The sequence below is a fragment of the Phacochoerus africanus genome, chromosome 2 (genome assembly GCF_016906955.1).
Source record: "Phacochoerus africanus isolate WHEZ1 chromosome 2, ROS_Pafr_v1, whole genome shotgun sequence".
Taxonomy (NCBI): domain Eukaryota; kingdom Metazoa; phylum Chordata; class Mammalia; order Artiodactyla; family Suidae; genus Phacochoerus; species Phacochoerus africanus.
Genome location: NC_062545.1, coordinates 250314248 through 250329384, shown reverse-complemented (window position 1 = coordinate 250329384; position 15137 = coordinate 250314248). Strand labels below are relative to the sequence as shown.

General features: G+C 44.1%; 1 long non-coding RNA gene across 2 annotated transcripts in view; it reads left to right on the top strand.

Moving 5' to 3' along the window:
* LOC125120214 (uncharacterized) overlaps positions 1–15137 on the top strand; it is a 116880-nt gene that overhangs the window by 95179 nt on the left and 6564 nt on the right. Inside the window, exon 4 of one of the 2 annotated variants that reach the window (XR_007133278.1) lies at positions 859–961. The exons of the other annotated variant lie outside the window; for it this stretch is intronic. This is a non-coding gene — a long non-coding RNA (uncharacterized LOC125120214). Of the gene's footprint in view, positions 1–858; positions 962–15137 lie in introns of those variants that run through there. 2 annotated transcript variants of the gene reach the window in all.

Below are 15137 nucleotides of genomic sequence, written 5' to 3'. Positions count from 1 at the left end.
TCTTGGTCAAAGCACAAAGAGTGTGCGCATCTTACCAGAGGCGAAATTAAGATAGTGGCTTTCTAAGCTGGGAGGCCAGAGTCTTTGAGTTCTTGAACTAGCAAAACATTCTGTTCATGAAAACATTTAGTCTTGTGCAAAACAACAGTACCGGGGTTACCAATGACCATGTCTAGGAATGCCCAAGGCGCCAGATTTCTGTGGTTCAGAATTTTGAGGGCATGGTAGCTCAGCTCCTGGTGGTCTTCCTCCTTTTATCTGAGTGAGCCAATGGGAGCCCAGCAGCCCAGCAGCAATTGCAGTATTCAGTGTCCCAGGAGGAGAATCATGTGCCGAACCAGAATTGATAGAGTTTATCCTGTTCCTGTTCTTTCCTGTCTCCTTCCAGGAAAGAGATAAGGGCTGACTGAGCCCAGGCAAAGTTGGGACAGGTCCCCAAGTCCTTAAAAAACAAAAAAACCAAAAAACCCACTATTTGCTGCCTAATTATAATAAAATTTTACCTAAGCACAAACCCAGCAAGAGGAATTCCATTTCCCCTCCAACCTCCCCCTGCCCCCACCTTTCCCATGGTTAATTTTCTGTGTTAACTTTGGGCCATGGAGCACCTAGATTTTGATCAAACATTATTCAGCCTGAATCTGCAAAGGCGTTTTTGGGTGCGATTCACATTTAAACCCATAGACTGAGTAAAGCTGATTGCCCCCTCTAATGTCAGTCAGTTGAAGCCTTGAGTAGAACAAAGAGACTGAGCCTCCCTTGAATAAGAGAGAATTCTTCTCGCTTAACTACTTTCAAACTGGGATATTGGCTTTCTTCCTGCCTTTGGGCTTGAACTGCGACAATTGCTCTTCCTAGATCTTGAGCCTGCCAGACTTTAGACTGGACCTAAACCATCAACTCTCCTGCGTCTCCAGCTTAGAAATTCATCCTGCAGATCTTGGGACTTGTCAGCCTCCATTATCATGTGAGCTGATTACTTGTAATAAACCTCTTTGTGTGTGTGTGTGTGTGTGTGTGTGTGTATTCACACACATACATAGCATAGTATACATATGTGATATATGCATATACATGTATATATGTCTATGTGTCTATTTATCTAGCTGTCTTTCCTTTCAGTTTTGTTTCTCTGGAGAGCTGTGATGAATACGCCCCCTAGCTGACCATTCATCATTTAGCTGTGCACACGCATGTGTACTGAGCCCCTGTTTTGTGCCAGGCCCTGGGCTAGGCCTCAGAAATAGGGAGAGGTTAGTCAAGCTTTATTGCTGCCCTCAGGTTGCCTCCAGTCTGCTGAGGGAGATATACAGTCAAATACTCACACAAGTGTAAACAGCTCAAGCAAGTGCTGCCGAGAGAGGGAGGAGTTGCTGTCAGTCTGGGAGGAGGACAGGGCTGGTGTGTGTTGGGGGGGAAACTTGAGTTGCACTAAAGTTGTGAGTGACTTGTGACCATTGAAATGTATTTATTTATTTATTTATTTTTGCTTTGTACGGCTGCACCTGTGGCATATGTAAGTTCCCAGGCTAGGGGTCAAATCAGAGCTACAGCTGCTGGCCTACGCCACAGCCACAGCAATGCAGGATCCGAGCTCATTCTGCAACCTACACCACAGCTCCCGGCAATGCCGGATCCCTGACCCACTGAGCAAAGCCAGGGATCAAACCCACATCTTAATGGATACCAGTCGTATTTGTTTCCGCTCAGCCGCAAGGGGAACTCCCCAACTGTTTAAATTTAAATTTGTTTGAATTAGCTCCCCTCACCCAGTTGTAACAATCAAAATGTCTCCAAACCTTGGGAAATGGCCCCTGGGGGGCAAAATTGGCTGTGGGTCTGGAAGACATTTAGATGGAAGTAAGGTCAGGAATGAGGATGCAGAGTGAGTGGTAAGGGCTTTGAGGAAGGTAAACCAAGGCACGGTTCAGATCATGGGAAGAAGTTTCCCAACTCAAATTGGAGGACACAGCAGGAGGCTCCCTAAAGGAGTTGACTCCCAAGCCACACCGTAACAGGCAGGATAGTGGCAGCAGCACGGTCTTTGTGCCACTAGGCACTGGCCCCACCCGCAACCTGCTTCTTGCCTTGGTCACCTGGTCCTCTCCCCACCTGCTCCTGTGTGGAACTCAGAAGACACTGTGTAAAGTCTGATTCCTTCTTTTGTCTTTTTGCTTTCCAGGTTACTAGTCTTAGGATGTTGTTTTAGGATCCCCTGTTCTTTCTTGTCCGGATTAGTGCTCTAATTGTAGTAACTTTTAAGAGCTAGTTTAACAGAAGGGGCGTCAATGGTAAAGAGAGGCTCACGAGAATGCAAGAAAAGAACCCCAGTTTCTCAGGCTTCATGGGAGTTTGAGTGGGGATATTTTTGTACAGAAAGGCTCTCAACCTCTGAACAGCTTCATGGCCTCAGCTAAGACAGCTCTGCTGCCCTCTGTGCATGACCTCGTGTCTTACCTGTCTGCTGATCAGTTTCTTCCTGTCTTCAAAAGCAGAAGGTCCATAATGGTGATCCAGTTACCTCTCCAATGGGATAACTCTTGAAAATCCTTTTGACTTCATTGTCACTTGGGGCTGGTCTATGTGAATTTTAGGTCAGCGTCCTGAAATAGGAGTATAATTGGTCTAACTCATCTTTTTGAGCAAGGCCACACAAGTCATTGGCTCCTGGACTGACTATAGGACAGGTCCCACTGGGGGCTGGTGTCTACCCTTATTCTTTGCCACTTGGTACAGATTCTGACTATGTCTGTTTAACAGGGATCTGCAGTAGGAGAGATGGACAGGCCAGGTGTCCTGGCACATAGCTTGTCCAACCTCTGCTACTCTGGCTTAGTTCCTAATTTCTCTTTTTCCTTCTTGTCATTAGTAGCTCTGGAATTGATTCAGCTTCCTCCATTCTCTTGTCTGTAATCAATTTTTTACTTTCCTCCATCACTGAGTACCTAGTACCTAGCGCATAATTGGTGCTCAATAAATATTTGTCATATCACGTCCACCCTTCAAAGACCTCCAGGAACATACTTACAGTTAAAGAAATTTAGCTTACTGCCATAAGGGGGCGCTCTTGGTGCCTTGGTAAGAGCATTAAAGGGGTTTGTTAAAGGATGTGGGTGATTCTAAAGAAAGACTAGAGAAACAGAAACTGACTTTGTATTGGATGTTATTAGGAAGAGGGGATAATTCAGCAACTTGGCATCTCAGAAATCCTTGCTCAGGAATTAGAAGAAGATAGGGTTGGGATGTTATTGGTAAGAAAGCAACAATCTCTCAGAAGTTACTTTTTCAGCTCCAGAATGGCCTTGCCTCTGTTTAGAAACACTATTTATCACAGTCTAACTGATGGTAGGGTTGTTTTCCATTTTTCCAAATTAAGGGGAAAAAATACTGAATGAATATTTATCTTTACCCAAAGGCAGCAGCAACTGCAATGGGTTACAGGCAAGACTGAGAAGCCATTTTTAGACCAAAGTGACCCTTCACATTATCTGTGTTCAGGGGCTTGCTTTTTACTGACTTAGAACAAAATTGGCCTTTAGTATAATGACATGGCATAGATTCATCTGAGGTTGCATCTACTATTTGAAAATAAATGGTGATGTGTGTTTCCCATTGTTGGTATGTTAGCCCCTCTTTATTTTGTTTGCTCATTCAGGGATACTCTGCAGTTGGCCCTTGTTCCTCTTCCAGTGTGGTCCCACACATTCCAGATATCATCAGCATGGAGCTAAGAACAATGGTCTGTTACTTCCTGAGTCTGCAACACCAAGCTCACAATGACTCACATTTTTTTTTTTTTCAGCAGTCACATTACCCCATCTGCTCACACAAGTTGTTTTTAAGCAAGAGCACCCTGGCCTGGCATGTATGCAGTTGATTTTTGGAATCTGAATAGAAAACTCATTTATCCTTACTCACAACATCTTATTCATTTTCCTCGCCATTCTGGACAGTTGGGAAAAAAATACCTATCCTGTTGGCTATCCCTCTGACTTCTTTGTTATTTGCAATTTGGTTGACATCTCTTCTCTGTAATGCACTCCTGAGACTGACCAAAAGTTGAACAGGAGACCTGGAAGAATAGAATTCCTCCGTCATCAGGAATGTCATCAACAGCGCTCTTTTTTTTTTTTTTTTTTGCTATTTCTTGGGCCGCTCCCTCGGCATATGGAGGTTCCCAGGCTAGGGGTCCAATCGGAGCTGTAGCCACCCGCCTACGCCAGAGCTACAGCAACGCGGGATCCGAGCCGCGTCTGCAACCTACACCACAGCTCAGGGCAACGCCGGATCGTTAACCCACTGAGCAAGGGCAGGGACCGAACCCGCAACCTCATGGTTCCTAGTCAGATTCGTTAACCACTGCGCCACGACGGGAACTCCAACAGCGCTCTTTTGAAATGGTTGTTGGGCTGTTTTCAGTATGATCAGCCAGTCCATGTTTCACCCTATGTGTGTATGGATAGAATGGGAGCTTTGGGCCGTTGTGCCTTTTCAGACGGTTACTGCAGCTCAGGGAGATTTGGAGAGGGCAGGGGTGGGGGGAGTGGGAGTGGGAGTGGGGAGACCAGTGGGGATTGTAATAGTCCAAACTTGAGGTCATCAGTTCTTAAGCTCGGGTGGGGTGCCTTTGGAAATGGACGGGGAGATGCTGTTGCTGGAAACATTGTGAAAAGAAAATTTAACAGGTCTCTATGAATAAGTTAATATGACAAGAAATGGGAAAAAGAGGAGGTTAGCGCCTGAGGGATCTGGCTGGTGTTGGCCTTGCTGGAAATATAGGCGCCCTGGGGAGGAGCTGTTTGGGCAGTAGTTGGAGGGAAGTCTTCCTGCTACATGATGAGCAAAAGTAATGACATGGTTTTGGTGCCTTCTGTGGGCCAGGTTCTGGGCAATTTTTCATTGATTTGTTTGCTCGTTTATTTGTCTTATAAAGTGTTGTTCATTTGCTCCTCACAGAAGCCATTTGAGGTGGGTAGTATTAACTCTCTTTTGAAAAAGGCCAGAGGGAGCTAATGTCTTTTTTTTTTTTCTTTTTTTTGGGGAGGGGGGGATGTTCTCTTGTGGCACAGCAGGTTAAGGATCCAGCGTTGTCACTGCGGCGGCTCAGGTCACTGCGCTGCTGCAGGTTCTATTCCTAGCCCAGGAACTTCTACATGCCATGGGCATGGTAAAAAAAAAAGTGATATACAGCTGATTTACAGTATTGTATTAGTTTCAAGTGTATAGCAAAGTGATTCAGCTTTATGTGTGTGTGTTTGTATACACATTTTAAAGATTTCCTTTCATTATAGGTTATTACAAGATATTGAATATAGTTTCCTATTCCATGTGGTAAATTCTTATTGCTTATCTATTTTATGTATAGTAGGTTGTAGCTTTAGTTTAATCCCATACTCCTAATTTATCCCTTTTCCCTCTGGTAACCATAACTTTTTCTATATCCGTGAGTCTATTTCTGTTTTGTATATATATTCATTGGAATTATTTTTTAGATTCCACATATAAGTGATATCATATAATATTTGTCTTTGTCTGACTTACTTCATTTAGTATGATATGCTCTAGGTCCATCCATATTGCTGCAAAAGGCAATATTTCATTCTTTTTTTGGCTGAGAAATATCCCATCATATAGATGTACCACATCTTCTTTTTTTCCCCCCTTTTTTGGCTGCACCCACAGCATATGGAAGTTCCCAGGCCAGGGATTGAATCTGAGCTTAGGCCACAGCTGCAGCAATGCTGGATCCTTAACTCATTGCTGTTGCCTGGGAATCGAACCAGCAACACCACAGAGACAAGCTGGATCATTCACCCACTGAGCCACAGCGGGAACTCCATATACCACATCTTCTTAAACCAGTTGTCTATTGATGGACCTTTAGGTTGCTTCGATGTCTTGGCTATTGTAAATAGTGCTGCTGTGAACATTAGGGTACATATATCTTTTCAAATTAGAGTTTTCATCATTTCCAGATATATGCCCAAGAGTGGGATTGCTGGATCATATGGTAGTTCTATTTTCAGTTTTTTAAGGAACCTCCATACTGTTTTCCATAGTGGCTGCACTAGTCTATATTCTCACCAACAGTGTAGGAGGATTCCCTTTCTCTACAGCATTCATTACTTGTAGACTTTTTGATGATGGCTGTGCTGATTGGTATGAGGTGATACCTCATTGTGGTTTTGATTTGCATTTCTCTAATAATCAGCGATGTTGAGCATCTTCTCAGGTGACCCAGGGGCCAACATCTTTGTCTAAGCCTACATTTGTAGAAAGTGCTCAGCCCTAGGGATGTGGAAGTAACAGACATGTGCCCATCCTGCAAGAACACCAATCCTTGAGATAGTAAACATAATTGCTAATCACCTTAAGCTTGGAGGAGACAGAAGGCGGCATTTAGTTCAGTCTCATCGGGAGTGGGGAGAAGACTGGGAGGCTTCTAAGAGAGTGAGGTGGGTGAGAATGGAAGGTCAAGCCAAGAGGGAGAAGGCTCTCCCAGGCAGAGAGAACAACATGCATTTTTTTTTTTTTTTGTCTTTTTGCTATTTCTTGGGCCGCTCCCACGGCATATGGAGGTTTCCAGGCTAGGGGTCGAATTGGAGCTGTAGCCACCGGCCTACACCAGAGCCACAGCAACTCGGGATCCGAGCTGCATCTGCAACCTACACCACAGCTCACAGCAAGGCCGGATCGTTAACCCACTGAGCAAGGGCAGGGACCGAACCTGTAACCTCATGGTTCCTAGTTGGATTCGTTAACCACTGTGCCACGACGGGAACTCCTCTTTTTTTTTTTTTTTTTTTTTGTGCATGCAATTTTGGTATAATTAGGAGACACCAAAGGATTTTATTTCTGCTGGAGGGAAGGTGATGTGAGGATCGGGAGAGGGAACTGGAGGGGTAGGCAGACTGGGCTGGTGGAAGTTTCTTTAGGCCAGGCTGGAATTTGGAGTTGATCTTACGTGGCATGGAGAGCTAGTGAAAATTTTACACTGAAGGATGGCAGGATTGGATTTGCCCAGTAGAAAGAGAATTCTGGTGCTGAGTTGAAGACTTGATTAAAGGTGTGAGAGGGGAAGCCCTTGTGAAATCCAGCACTGATCCTGGTCTGAACCAGGCAGAGGTGAGACTAATGGGGCAGAGAAGACTGACTCAGGACATGGAAGGGAGAATGCAGAAGACTTGGGGACCACTTAAATGTGGGAATTTGGGAGAAGGGAATGTTGAGGCTCTAAGATAGTGACTAGAGTTGCTGGTTAGATAGGTCAAAAACAGAGTTAGGGAAACTAGGAAGGTAAACAGGTTGGGGGGAAAAGAATGAGATGAAGATGCTGAGCCCTGTTTTGGACATGCTAATTATTAAATGCTTTTGTGGTGATTGAGAATTTCCCAGCAGACAGTTGGATTTAAGTGTTTACTTAAAATAGCCTTCAAACCTCATCTGAAATTTTCTTCTTCGTTCATCTGTCGTGGGTTTTTCCCTTCATTCTTTTTTCTTTTTCTTTTTCTTTCTTTCTTTTTTTTGTTTGTTTTTTGTTTTTTGAGGGCCACACCCAGGGCATATGGAAGTTCCCAGGCTAGGGGTCAAATCAGTGCTGTAGCCACTGGCCTACACCACAGCCACAGCAATGCCAGATCCAAACCACATCTGTGACCTACACTACACCTCACAGCAACACCGGGTCCTTAACTGACTGAGCAAGGCCAGGCATCAAACCTGTGTCCTCATGGTTACTAGTCATATTTGTTTCTGCTGCGCCAGGATGGGAACTCCCCCCTTCATTCTTATCTGCTCACCTGACTGTGAGTTCCATGACAGCTGGGACCTTTATGTGTTTTGCTCCTGATGTACTTCCGGGGCCAGGTACACCTTTGTTGAACAAATGAGCAGCATGCAGAACAGCATGCGGAAAGCTTACTTGTACTTTGATGCCTGGTAGAGAGCGGGTGCTCAGTGTGAAAGTAAACAACCATCATCCTCCCAGGTACATACCCAAGAGAACTGTTGACACTTGTGCAGGAACATTACTCATAATAGATAAAAGGTGGAAACAATGCAGATGAATGTCCAGCAACTGATAAACAAAATGTGGTATGTCCATGCAATGGAATATTATTCCTGTAAAATGAATGAAGTGCTGATACCTGCTACAACATAGCTGAACCTTAAAAACTTTATGCAAAGTGAAAGAAGCCAGGCATCATAAGCCACACAGAGTATGATGCCATTTATATAAAGTGTACATTTATATAATGCATTTATGTAAAATGATAGATTAAATCCATAGAGACAGAAGGCAGATGAATGATTGCCAGGGGCTGAAGGAAGGAGCTAGGGATTGCTTAATAGGTACAGATTTCTTTGCTGGGTGATGAAAATGTTCAGAAATTAGTTGGTGGTGATGGTGGTTGGACATCGTGTATGTGCTAGAAGCCACTGAATTATACAATTTAAAATGGTTACAGTGGCAAATTTTATGTAGATTTTATTATATACATTTTATGTATAATATATATTGTTTACATATATTTTACATATAATAGATATATTATTTTTATATTATATATATTTTAATATATTTATATATTATTTAAATGCGAATTTTATGTAGATTTTACTGAAATTAAAACAAAATAGAATGGGGGAGTTCCCGACGTGGCACAGCGGAAACGAATCTGAATGGGAACCATGAGATTGTGGGTTCAATCCCTGGCCTTGCTCAGTGGGTTAAGGATCCAGCGTTGCCATGAGCTGTGGTGTTAAGTCAAAGACACAACTCAGATCTGGCACTGGCATAGGCCGGCAGCAACAGCTCCAATTAGACCCCTAGTCTGGGAACCTCCATGTTCTGTGGGTGTAGCCCTAAAAGGACAAAAGACAAAAAAAGATTGTATCTGCAGGTAAAGTATAACTGAACTCTAAAGCCCACAGAGCTAATACTTCTAACTTACCACAGACAAAACTGAGAACCACATAAAGCAGTACTGAATCATGGATCTATGTAATGCATGCATGAATAACATGGTGTTATTCAGAGGCATCAATTTAATACTCATAGGATCCTTGAAGGATTCTATCAGACTGAGCATTCATCTTTACTGTATGAAAACAACTCTATTCTTTTTTTCTTTTCTTTTCTTTTTTTGTCTTGTCTTTTCTGGGGCTGCATCTGCGGCATATGGAGGTTCCCAGGCTAGGGGTCCAATCAGAGCTGTAGTCACTGGCCTACAACACAGCTCACGGCAACACTGGATCCTTAACCCACTGAGCAAGGCCAGGGATCGAACCCACAACCTCATGGTTCCTAGTTGGATTTGTTAACCACTGAGCCATGACAAGAACTCCCTATTCTTTTTTTAATTTTGTTTCTTAGGGCTGTACTTGAGGCACATGAAATTTTCCAGGCTAGGGGTCAAATTAGAGCTATAGCTGCCAACCTATGCCACAGCTACAGCAACGTGGGATATGAGTTATGTCTGTGACCTACACCACAGCTCACGGCAACACCAGATCCTTAACCCACTGAGCAAGGCTAGGGCTTGAACCTGCCTCCTCATGGATACTAGTCAGATTGGTTTTTGCTGAGCCACAATGGGAACTCCCAAAAATAACTGTATTCTTAGGAGATCTCTGGGGAAACACTTATTGCATGGAGCAGGAAGATAATGCAAGAAGATAACTTGCTTTGGGTAATTGCAGTGCTACTACTGAATGTAGCAATGTTTATTTAGTGACCAGAAACCACCTCCTTATCCCTCCACCCTTAAATCATTGGCTTGCAACAGCCAATACTTCTAAGGAGTTGTCCTCCCATGGTTTTCGGGGGAAGAGGACCCAACATGAAGTCTCTGGGGGGTAAAAAGGCCACAGCAGAAGGACTGGAAGCTGTGATGTGAGCTCTGAATACTCTGGGGGCAGACCCTCTGGCAGGTGGCCCCAGAAACCTTGAAAAGGCTGCAGGAATGATGCTTCTTATTTCTAGCTGTGATTAGACCTCTAGTGGTGGCTGCTGAAATTGACCTTCCCTCTCCAGAGCCCAGGCAGTGCCCCCTCTATGAATGGGCATGGTTCCTTTTTTCTCAGAGCATTACTGGTTGCAGCCAGTCCAACAGAAGAACAAAACATCCCCGGCAACATTGAACCTCCTGCGAGTCTGGTTCGGCTAAACACGCTCTTTAAAATCCCTGAGCCAATTTTCTTTATTGCCCATCCTCTCGGTGGCTGAACCATGGACGCTGAAGTTGCCTCGTGCTGACAGCCATAAGCCTTCATTTCTTTTGGGCACCGGGAAGAAGCCTAAAGGCAGGATCTCCTTTATGTGAAAGGAGTTTGGATGTGAGGCACACTGGACTCCTTTACCCAAGAAAAGAATGCCTGAGAACAGTGATATTTGGACTGGAATTAGGCTCAAGCCTCAATGGGCATAATTCCTACTTTGTTACTGGATGATCTGTCTCACATTTGTGCCAGACAGTGTCATATGGTCTCATCCAAGGAGGCTGCTCTGACTGCTTCTTCCTCTCCAGACAGATGATTGTGCCCTGCTCTGTGTTCACACTTCTATTTTGGCTCGTTTTATACTGAGGTCATTCATTCATTCAACGAGTATTTATTGACCCGCTTTGAGTCTGGCTCTGTTCTAGGTATTAGGGATAAAGTAGTGAATTCAAAAGGGGAACTGCTGGTACTCACCGGGAGACAACATATAAGACTATAACAAAATAAATAGCTAACGTGTATATGAAGAAAAATAAAATTGGGAAAGGGACATAGGGAGTACAGTGGGTAAATGGAGATGTTCCCAGGCCAGGGATTGAACTTGAGCCACGGCAATGGCAATGCTGAATCCTTAACTGCTAGTCTACCAGGGAACTCTGAGATGAGTATTTCTAGTAAGATGGTTAGGGAAGGTCTCTGATTACCTGACATTTGAGCAGAGATCTGAGGGACTGATGGGGAAAACCATGCAGATGATATTGGGCAGAGGAAGGATCTGCTATGACTGCATTTTAATAGGATAACTCTGGCTTCTAGGGGGAGACCAGATGAGACAGGAGCATGGGGAGGCAGAGGGAGAGTCAGGAGCCCATTGCTGGAATCCAGGTAGAGACGAGAGTGTCTCTAACCAGGGTGGATGCGGGGGACATGGTGAAAGGTGGTTAGACTTGGAACACATCTTGAAGGTAGAGTCCATGGGATTGGCTGATGGGTTGGATATGAGCCAAGGACGATTCCAAGTTTAGATCGACTCCAAGTGGGCAGGCAAAGATGGACAGAAGAGGTAGTGGGGCTGATGTGGTCTATGTCTGGAACTGGACCATTTGTGGGAAACCATAAAATATTGATATATGAAATTTAAAATACCTAAGTAGATAAGACGTCATTCACTACTAGATTCTAGCATGGACAAGCACTAATAGGTGCCATAGATTAAAAAAATTAATTGAAAAAGTTTCCAACCATTAGCTTAACATAGTTCCATGAATTGAGAAATGCCCATTGTGCTGCTGGTTTTGTGGCTATCACCTGGTCCAGTCAGCAGAACACCAGGCTTCCATAGGTTTAAGGGTTGCCTTTGCTGCCCAGAGAACTGTACAGCATTCAGAAGAAACATCTTAAATGTTGAGCTATCCCTCCACTGACATCCAGAGATTCTTTGAATCACAAATGAGAAGGGGTCCCCAAATATTACCCTCCCCCAGCCAATATCATCAGCATTGAGATCACCCAGCATTAGCCTGTTGAAGTTGGACTGACTTGCCCCCAGAATGCCCAGGAAGCTGCCCACCTTGAAAGGTGTGGTCATCATATAGACCTGGGCTCAAATTTTGCTTCTGCAGCTAACCAGCTGTAGGATGCTGGGAAAATCCATTCACTTCTTTGATCAGCAGTTTTTTTCACCCAGGAAATGCAAAGAAATATTCTGCTTAAAATGGTTATCAAGGAGTTCCTGTCGTGGCACAGTGGTTAACGTATCCGACTAGGAACCATGAGGTTGCAGGTTTGGTCCCTGCCCTTGCTCAGTGGGTTAACGATCTGGCGTTGCCGTGAGCTGTGGTGTAGGTTGCAGACGCGGCTCGGACCCCGCGTTGCTGTGGCTCTGGCGTAGGCCAGTGGCTACAGCTCCAGTTGGACCCCTAGCCTAGGAACCTCCATATGCCACTGGAGCAGCCCAAGAAATAGCAAAAAGACAAAAAAAAATGGTTATCAAGAGATTGTACATGTAAAGTGTTTGACATAGTAAAAAATAGTTTAATAAATATCAGCTCACTTTTTTCTCTTCCCTTCCATTGAATTCTTAGAACTATAAAAAATTAGTTATGTTGGTACGCAGGAACAGCAAGTCAGAGAAACAGTTTCTCAAGAATGGAGACTATATTTAGTAAGGGCTAGGACTTAGAGGAACTCAGTGTGGTTCCATCAGAGTTCCTGAATGTTAAGGTGCTTAAGTTTCTTCCTTTATAAAATGGATTTAATAATATCTACCTCCCTGGGTGTCTGTTAGGACTAAATGCTTTCATAAATGGAAGTAGCCTCTATATTACATGTTCATCCATGCTCACATATTAGGACAGCACCTATCAGAAATAAAGGCTCAATAACTCTGCTATTTATGGAGACCAGGCAGGATCCCATATTAGATCCAGGGGATTCAGATGTGATTGAGGTATGGTCCTTGCCTGCCAGGAGCTTACTGATCAAGGAGGAGGAGGCAGCAGATAAATTAATGATTACATTGGTGAGTATTTGAGCTAAAAGATCATATAGGCATGAGATGATGTTTGAAACATGACAAAGAGAAAGCCACAGGATGTGTAAGTCAGAGTTTTAGGAGAGTACCTAAACCGTGATCAAGGAGAGGAAGCCACCTAGCAAGCAAAGGGGAGAGTGACTCAGCTCTGCAGAAAGGAGAGAGGCAAGAACATGTGGCCCCTGAGAGAAGGGGAGGGACAGAGACAGGGGCAATAGCTTGTCTGCTACCCTTGGGTTCCATGAAATTCCCTACTAACTCCCAATTACTCCTCTCATTCTGTGTAGCTGGAGTGGTTTCTGACTCATGCAACCAATGACCTACATTGACTATAACTCCATGGTTAGATCTGCTATCAGAGTCTCATCTAATGTCAGTCATTAAATCTGGGAATCAGGAACTAGAATCAGGGAAGAGAAGGTTAGTGAGTCATGGTGAATTGCTGGACACTGCCTCAGCAGAACCCGCTTCTTCTTGAGGTTGGGGAGCATGTGTGATGGTAGGAGACAGCTGGAGGGTGAGACCTCCCCACATGAAGAACAGGTCGGGTCAGTAACTGCTAGGGGCATCCTTCAGCCTCACATAGGGCACGTGATCCGTTTTGCCTTACTCGACTTGGCTGATAATTTCATCTTTCAGCCAGAAGCGGAAGAGGCTTGGGGAACTTCTGTTCTGGACCTAATTCTGACCAACTAGGAAAAATTGCTTGGCAAAGTGAATGTGACAGAAACCTTGGGAGAAAGCCACAACATCATCCTGGGGTTTGTAAGAGCTGAAAATGTTGGAGGCTCTTAGAACGTTAAGCCAGTGGCCATTCATACACGTTTCAGCATAGAGAGGACAGTCTCTGTGCTGGCAACGTTCTTGGTGCTGGAACTACAACATGTAACAGGGCAACATCCTCCTCTTGGGAGGCTTATTTTTTACAGTAAGCAAACAAATGAGCAAAATCATTTCAGATAGTTTTAAAATGCCACACAAACAATGAAATGGGGAAAACAGGAAAGTGCTGGGGGTGGAGTGAGTCTAGATTTCAGGGAAAGACTCCCTGGGAGAGGGGATATTTGAACCGAAATTCCAGTGATGAGAAGGACCATGTCATTGAGAAGGACCAGCGAACACACAGGTCTGCTGGGTAGATGTGGCCAAGGACACACAGGTAGTGTATGCTTTTCCTTAGATTGATGGTGGCTCTATGAGAGTCCAGAGGCGTTTTCCCATTACACTTGAACTTGGCTGGCCAACCTGGTGATCTTGGGGGAAATTCTAGGATAGATTTTTTAAATAAATAGTTCTTGAGTATCTATACAAAAATTGATGGTCATTAGTATCTGGTTACAACCGCTAATGTAACTAGACCCTACATTTTGCAGATGATGGGAGGGGGCAAGTTTAATAGAATAAGAAGGTAGGGAAGAGGCAGACAGTGTATTTTGATTTTAGCAAAGTATGTGATGAAATACCTCGTGTTATTTTTATGGACATAATGAAAGGTGGAATTCTTATTTAGCCATCTGAATCCAAAAGATGGTCTTAGAAAAGAAGGCCCATGTTTGATCTGTGATTCCAGAAGTCAAACTAGGATCAAAGGTTGGAAATGATGGAAAAGCAGATTTTTAACTCAGTGTAAGTCTGACCTTTCAAAGAGTAAGGGACGTCCTGAAGCTGCTTTGGAATTAGGACACAGATGAGTGAAACTGATGCAGCAGATGGTGAATGTTTGGGGGCCTGACCTCATCCACCATGATAATCTAGGATTATATGATTCAGGAGAAAGAACTGAACATGATGTACCATTTTCTCTCTATGATTTGGTACTGATCTCTCTTGATAATAAAGGTGATATCAATCACCCAGATGAGAAGCCCCCAATCTTCACTCACTCCCCCGATCCCTTACCTTCACATTCCATCCATCCTCAAGTGCCTTCTCATTTCCACTCCTACTGTTGCCCTAGTCAGGCACCATCCCTTGCCTGAACTGTTGCATTGGCCTCTGCATTGTTCTCCCAAACTTCGGCTCTCTTCCCCCACAACTTCATTCTTTGTGTGTGGTTGGAATGACACTTTAGAAAACATGTTATACCAAGGCCCTCTACTCAGATCTCCACCGGCCTTTCTTTCCCCAAAGAGAAGCTCCACAATTCTTAGACTGTTCCCATGGCCCCAGCCTCCTTTTCTGCATATCTGCCCTGTTCCAGGCATGAATGCAGGCTCAGGCCTCTTGTTTAGTCCAGCTTTTAGTACTTTCTCAAGGGCTGCATCTCCTAAGAAACCTCCTTGCTTCCCCAAGCAAGAATCATTACATTTCTACCTTTATTCCCACACAATAACTTCTCTCGTTAATTAAATAATTCATTTACTTTTTATTTCTTTGTTTCAAT